This window comes from Olea europaea, unplaced genomic scaffold, assembly GCF_002742605.1.
Source record: "Olea europaea var. sylvestris unplaced genomic scaffold, O_europaea_v1 scaffold532, whole genome shotgun sequence".
Taxonomy (NCBI): Eukaryota; Viridiplantae; Streptophyta; class Magnoliopsida; order Lamiales; family Oleaceae; genus Olea; species Olea europaea.
The window spans coordinates 170,273-177,694 of NW_019263644.1; the positions used below are offsets into that span (position 1 = coordinate 170,273).

At 38.7% G+C, this 7,422-nt stretch overlaps 1 protein-coding gene across 1 annotated transcript in view; it reads right to left on the reverse strand.

The window, feature by feature from the left end:
• LOC111388863 overlaps nt 1-7,416 on the reverse strand; it is a 17,148-nt gene extending 9,732 nt beyond the window's left edge. Inside the window, exons 1-2 of the mRNA XM_023013676.1 lie at nt 7,408-7,416; nt 7,372-7,375 (exon numbers count right to left, since the gene is read on the reverse strand). The gene's annotated coding sequence lies outside the window, so the exon portion shown is untranslated. The remainder of the gene's footprint in view (nt 1-7,371; nt 7,376-7,407) is intronic.
• Nucleotides 7,417-7,422: the final 6 nt, after the last annotated feature.

Below are 7,422 nucleotides of genomic sequence, written 5' to 3' on the forward strand. Positions count from 1 at the left end.
CTGGACCAATATACCATCGAAAAACTCTCATTTCTCTCTACCCATACCATCTAACATCCAATCTTGAAACCTTTTTTTTTTTTCAACCTTGAAACCTTCGTGCCAATAGATTTGTTCAGAATTACAAGCCAAATTACCAAACTCATGAATGAAATACTGGCAGTATTATCTGTTCTGGAAAGACCCACGCCATTTCCAACACACTAATCGACTATACTCACTAGGGTGCCTCTCTCCATGGTCTTAAAATATCAACGGAGGGTTCAGTGATATGGAGGTTCGGTGATTTGGGCGATGGTTGGTCGGAGTTTTTTTTATTTCTAACGTTATAATCACATTTGAAGAAGAAGAGGAGAGAGAGGCTTTTTTGTTATTTTTAATATCTTAATAGGTATAATAGCAAAAAAATTCATACGTTTAACACTTATTGCGAAAAAATCCATACGTTTTAATTTTTTTTTTTGTGTTTTAATCCATATTTTCACATTTCATTGCGGAAAACGTCATTTTCACCAATTTGAAACGTAGGGACGTTTTGCCTATAGTGTGCAAAACGTAGGGACGTTATGTGCTATTAGATATTTTAATAATTATTTGGACTCACTTGCACTTTTTAAAACATTTAAAATTAAGATTGTAATTTTTTTCCTTCTTCTTCTTTTTTTGGTTTTATTTAAATGGGGGGTATTTTGATCATTTTACATTAAAAATAGTGAGAATGACATTCATCGCAAAGAAATGTGGAAGGTAAAGATGAAAATATCAAAAAATGAAAGGTATAGATGTTTTCCACAATAAATTTGAAAGATAAGAACATTTTGTACCAATTGTCCTATATCAAATATATCCCCAAAATATGGTATCATGCTATCACAAAAAATTTATCATTGCTGCAACAGAAAAGGGTAATAAAGAATGCCACATTTTGGCTATGAAGGCAATAGGTGACTTTTCAATGAACATGTAACAAGAAATGTGATTGTTTGACCACAGCGGTACCATTTTTCTATATTTTTAAAAATATTTTTTTTTCTAGACGGTATTATGTCCAATGTCAATAGTGTGAAATTTGCAATTATCTATTTATATGCACTTGCTACCGATTTTGAGTCGATTTTACCTTAATTTTGTGCTATTTTCATGTTTTGTGATGAACCTTGCGCTTTGATGCCATTACTGGTGCAAGTAATGAAAAAGATAAATAGTACACGTGCTTTTTATAGCCATGAAATGATAATAATTAACTAGACAAACGATATCGAAAGTGAAAATAAAAAAAAAATGCATAAAAATGATTTTAATATGACTCGTTTAAGCAGGCAAAATGAGAGCAAGCATTGGCTGTAATAGTTGCTCGCTCAAGCTAGCAACAAGAATGAAACAAACAAAATAACAAACTTGGAACTTTAGGGTACAACCGTACAAGCTCGGATGAAAAAGAGACAGACTAATTAGAGAAAATGATTGAGTATTTTTATTTTAATTTTTCAAACTGTCCAATCATGTATCGACAAATATTCCATCTGGATTTGAATCTGGATGTGTAGCATGATTGAAGGATAATATCTCAATAAATTAAACTTTGAATTTGCGCAATCCAATCATGTTGGCCGAAATCATCTCATTTATTTGGAGTTAAATCTTTCAAATAAGAGGTAATTATTAATTCTGTTGAATGACTTTGTATTGGGCTGCCTGACTACGTGCTTCAATTTTAGTCCAATATCAATCTGACATTTTCAAAGTTCTAAAATATTTTATAGACATAAAACTTATATTTTTTTTATGTTGAGAAATTAATAAGTATAGATGCCAAATACACATTTCTATTTTTAGCAAAATACTATACGGACAGCTTAGCACTGTACCTAGCTTTGACAGACTTGGCTAGCTATAACATGAAATGGGCACTATTTGCTTAAAAAGACTAATAATTAAATAAAAAAAATTAAGCACTTATCAAAGTAATCTAAACTCAAGCTAAGGCATGCGCATAATCAGCCAAATAGAAAATAAATAATAGCTTCAAGTGTTTCGATTTGCATTAGCCTTCAAATGATACATGAAGGAAGTATTTATAGTGTTACAAATGAAACAGTGTTAATTGGATGAAAATTCGCGTGACCTCATCTCCTTGGTTGAATCATAACATCTTAGACATCAATTTGACATTTCTAACCTATGACGCAGTTAATGATCTTACAAAGAGCAGTCACCCCTATTCTCTAAAACTAACAAGACGTGACATTTTATATTACAAAAGTCACATCGAACATTCCAAAAGAATCCCTTACATAAATTCATAATCCTTTTGTGTGGGTTGTCATTTGCTATACTTGAGCTTCGACTTTGTCTTGTGTCAAGCTTCATCGCCAGGGCAAACAAATGAGATTAGCTTCGGGGCTTAGGTATTGGCATATGAATACTTCGGCATATGTGATTTTCCATGAAGTGAGTTGGCTAGTTCAATAATCAACAAATGGGTCTCGACGAATTTGCCACGTGGAGTCAAATGTGGCGAGACATAATAGAATCCATACTATGATCAAATAAATTTCCAATAGTCCCCAATAATTTATGCCACTCAGGTGAAGATATTAGTGACCTCGAACTTCATTTTATGAGAATGCAAAAGTCGTCAATCTACAATGACCTTCAAACCCAAAATTAGAAATTTTAGTCCAATTTCACTAAAATCTCGCTAATACTCATCCCTAATAATCGTCCCCAGGCCAATTGACCTCAAAGTAGAAGTTGCACTAAAATTAATGTTTTAAAAATTGGATCGGGCCGATCAGTTCAATTGAAAAAATGAAGAATCGGGACCAAAATCTGTCTGATTAGACTTATAAAACCTCTAATTAAAAACTTGCCACAAAAGTTGTTAAACCGACCATTTTTGAAAAACCCACGACTAGTTCCCGATTTTGTCGGTTCAATCTATGTAAATGTGTGTTCATGTGTGTGTATATATATTTATATTTATATATTTTAACCTTTTTAATGTATATTTTTTAATTTTTGTAAATGTGTTGACACATAAAAAATTCAGCCCAAATCGAACAGCCCAAGGAGTAAAGCCCAATTGGAGGATCCCCAAATCGGATAGCCCAAAGAACGAAGTCCAATCGAAGGAATCAAGGTGAAGGCCCAAATAAGGGGCCAAAGAATGCGGTAACGTCATCGCCCAAGTTTGCAAGTCGCCCAGAATCTGAACGAATAGAGTGTCATACGGTCGCCCAGAGCTGTTATTCTATTCTCGCCCAAACCTTCAAGTCGCCCAAAGTATCAACAAACATAACGCATCGTGGTTATCAAGAAATGCAGTTATCAAGGCAGTTGTTAAAGTAGCCTTATCACATTCCACGACTCAAGGAATTCAATCAAAAGCGGTTGGACGATGAAAGATAATGGCAGCAGTTAAAAGGCAGTTTCATGACAAAATGGCCATTACAAAGAAAGTGGGTAGTTATAGGACGATCAAACAGTTTTTAGAGTAGTTAATCACAAAGAGATCGTCTATGAGGTATAAAAGGGAGAAAGGACGTAGAAGCAAAGGACCGAATCCAAAACTCTCGAACAGAGAATATGTAATTTTCGTTTCCTTAGCTTTTAGACTTAAACTCTTTTCTTTCTGTAACTCGTGTGCTTGCGCCCCTTGGAGGCACGCTGTTTTTCATTTCCAATTGTAAAGTTCATCGCCAATAAAAGAACACCCCTTTTTGGGACTTTGTCTCAAGAGGTTTGTCCCTTACACAATCGTCTGATCCTTTTTAATTGTTAGCGACTTAACCCGCGCGAAACAATTTGGCACGCCCGGTGGGACAGTGGTGTTAGGTGTTGAAAGTACAAAAGGTGAAACAATATGCCTCAGAGATCCAACAAGGAAGGACCAAGTCAGGGAGGAATCCAGTCTGTAATTGAGCGATATGAGGAGTAACATGTCTCTCCACGAACAGATGGACAAAATCAGAGTAGTAATAGTCGTTACGAACCAATGACGGAGTTGAGTCCTCGAACCATGCTTGCATTGCTTGGAGAACTCACGCAAGACGTCGTTGAACAGGTAAATCTTCGAAGTATTCATAATATGGAAAGATTTACACAAAATAGAAATGCACACTATGACAATATGGCCAAACAGCTAAAGACGTTAAACGAAACAATGAATAAGTTAGTAGGCCAAATATATCAGCCGACTATACCTCTTACAAACCACTTTCAAACCAGGACAATTGTGGGACATAATCCCTCTGTCCTAAATCCGAATCAAGGGGTAGAATCGCTTTCTGGTCCCTCTACTTCAAACCAAGGGGGTACTACAGTGCCAATTCAAAACAATGGTAGTGGCATGCCTAACTTGGGGGGTAATCCAAACGTGAGAGACAATGTCCTAAACAATGGACAGAATATTCCACGTGGTAATGAGGGAACAGATGTCCAGGCTAATGGTAATGGCCCTAATTATGGCAATTTTGTTGCCAATCAACGACCAAACATCAGACCTCATGCAAATCAACCGGTTAATCAGCTTGTAGGAATTCCATATAATTCCAATATCATGCTGAGGAACCAGATTATGGAAATCGTGCAGGATCAGATGGCTTTTGGGGTGCGTCCTGTCATTAGGTCGACGTACACAAAACCATATCCTGATTGGGTAGACCAAGCATATCCATGGCCTAGAGGGTACAAAGTGCCAGAATTCTTTGTACCAGAATTCTCACTGTTTACCGGTTTAGGAGAGATGTCTACTCTAGAACACATAGGGCGATTCACGTTGCAAAGTGGTGATGTAACCGATTACCATAAAATGAGACTTTTCCCTAGTTCGTTAACAGGAGTAGCTTTCTCCTGGTTCATCAACTTGCCAGCGAACTCTGTTCAAACATGCCAACAACTGGAACAGTTGTTTCACGCTCAGTTTTATAAAACTGAGTCTGAAGTCACTTTGGCTGATTTGGCAAATCTACGTCAAATGTCAAATGAATGGGCAGAAAGTTTTCTCCAAAGGTTCATAACAGCAAGAAGCAAGTGTTTTGTACCTCTGCCCGAAAAAGAATTTGTCAAGATCGCACAAGGCTGTTTGAGCTTTGATTTAAAAAAGAAGTTCCAGGACAAGGAATTTCCTGACCTTTTCCAGTTGAGTGCGAATGTGATTAGGTATGAACGACTGATAAGAGAAGAAGAACAAATGAAAAATTCTAGTAAAGAGACTTATTACAGAGACCCAAATTTTGACGTTCATACCATCGACGACGAATCATACGATCAGGCCGAAATGTGTTTGGCCGAATTAATAAAGGGGATACATATACTTGTCCCATAATGGCCAAGCCTAGACCATCGGGCAAAGATGAGCCCATAAAGGATGGAAACATAAAGGCTAGAACGTTCTCGTTCGATGTGACCAAAGCTGACCTTATATTCGATAAATTATATAGGGATAAGCAAATAAAGTTGAGCGATAAACACAAATTGCCAAACCCTGAACAAATAAAGGGTAAAAAATATTGTAAGTGGCATAATGCATGGTCACATTTGACTAACAATTGCTTGGTTTTTCGTCACGTATTGCAGGATGCTATTGAATCAGGACGAATTACGTTCAATGATAAGAAAAAGATGGCAGTGGACGAGAATCCTTTCCCATAGTCACTTGGGGTAAACATGGTAACGTCTGGATTCAAGAACAAGTTACCAAAGTTTAAGTTGGTCATAGATGATGGAGAAGAGGATACTAAAACACATCCCAGTGTCTTCGAACGAATCAAAGGGAAAGAACCAAAAAAGGACGAAAACGTCCTGTGTGCAAAGTGTAAAAGGGAAGTAAATGGAGACACGGAGAAACCAGGGACATGGCAGCATCCTCATCGCCTGGCCTTCTTCCCAAACATTCAGCCTGGTAGAGGGCGAGGTACATCATTCTATAGAGTACCGCCTTTTGAAAGGCAGTTCAGACAAGCAGTTACTGGAAGAACATTTAGGTCGCAACCTCGCCGGCCAAATGTATGGCATTCATTCCAGTACAGAGCAGGAAGGGCAATACCCTTCGATGAGATGACTAGGACCCAACAAAAGCGTTTCCAACGAAACTACGGACGGATGATGAGGCAGCAACAAGGAATGCCACATCCCAAAGCGCCTCTACTACTCAAGGTAGCCAATCAAAACGTCCTCAAAGGTAGTAAAGAGACTGGTACAGACGAATCAATGAAGGAACTGCCAGAAACCTCTTCTGGGAGATCAAGGTTTGAGAGGGACAAAAGGGATGAAAAAGATCCAGATCAGCCCCTTGCTATCCAATTCCGTACGTTGCCTCCTGTTGTGGCCAATAATTACCTACTGGCCAATGAATTCAAGAATAAAGAAGAAGAAGAAGAAGAGAGGGAGGACAACGAAGGAGAAGCCTGCGTGCTGGTATGTGAAGAAGGCCAGACTTCTGGAGAGGCCTACAACGATGAAGAGGACGATGGGATGACAGACATTGAAGAAGAAATCGACCTAGAAGCAGAAAGGAAAAAGAGAGGAGTATTGCGCAATACTCTGTTTAAGCAACTACATCAAGAGGGAGTTCGCGAAGTAGACTTGTTGGGGGAGCCATCTGGGCGTCCTTTCGATTTCTACGTACTGTACGGGACACCCAAAAGGAAGAAGAGAGTGCCTCGCTCTAAGAAGTATGGGTCACCTCCAAGAATAATGCCCCCTCCCACAGGTTTGATAACTGATGAGGAAGCATTAGAAAAAAGTAAGAAGGAAATTCAGGAGACAGAGGATCAGCGTGACATACTACACGTCGACCTATCACAAGGAGATAATTCGACAGAAAACGAGCAGGAGGTAGAAATAGAGGCTGCCGAAAAGGTTGTTTTTAAACGGTCAGCCATGAAATTGATAAAACACCTGAGGCCATTATACGTTAAAGCTCTAGTTAACGACATCCCAGTGGCAAAGGTGCTTGTCGATAATGGAGCGGCTATAAACACCATTCCATCCAGGATGATGAGAAAGTTCGCAAAGACAGAGGGTGATATGATTCCTACAGAAGTCATCCTCACTAGCTTCAATGGAGGAGCAACTTCAGCTAAGGGAGTTATGCCTTTAGACATAACTATAGGTACGACTACTAGGACCACTGTCTTCTTTGTAATAGATGGTCCTACTAGTTACAATGTGCTTCAAGGAAGTCGCTCCATCAATGCCTGATTTTTTGGAATGACAAAGGCGAAGCAGAGGTGGTACAGGCCGATCATAGGCCTTTTGTCGCGGAAGCGAACTCGGTGGAAAAATTCATGTACGAAGGAAACTATGGACCTGTCAGAGTAGTATAAGACGGGGAAGAAACTCAAGTTGTCGCGCAAAGCGAAGAACCATTCTCAGTGGACGCACTCACTGAGATGTTCAAACAGATGAGGCCAAATA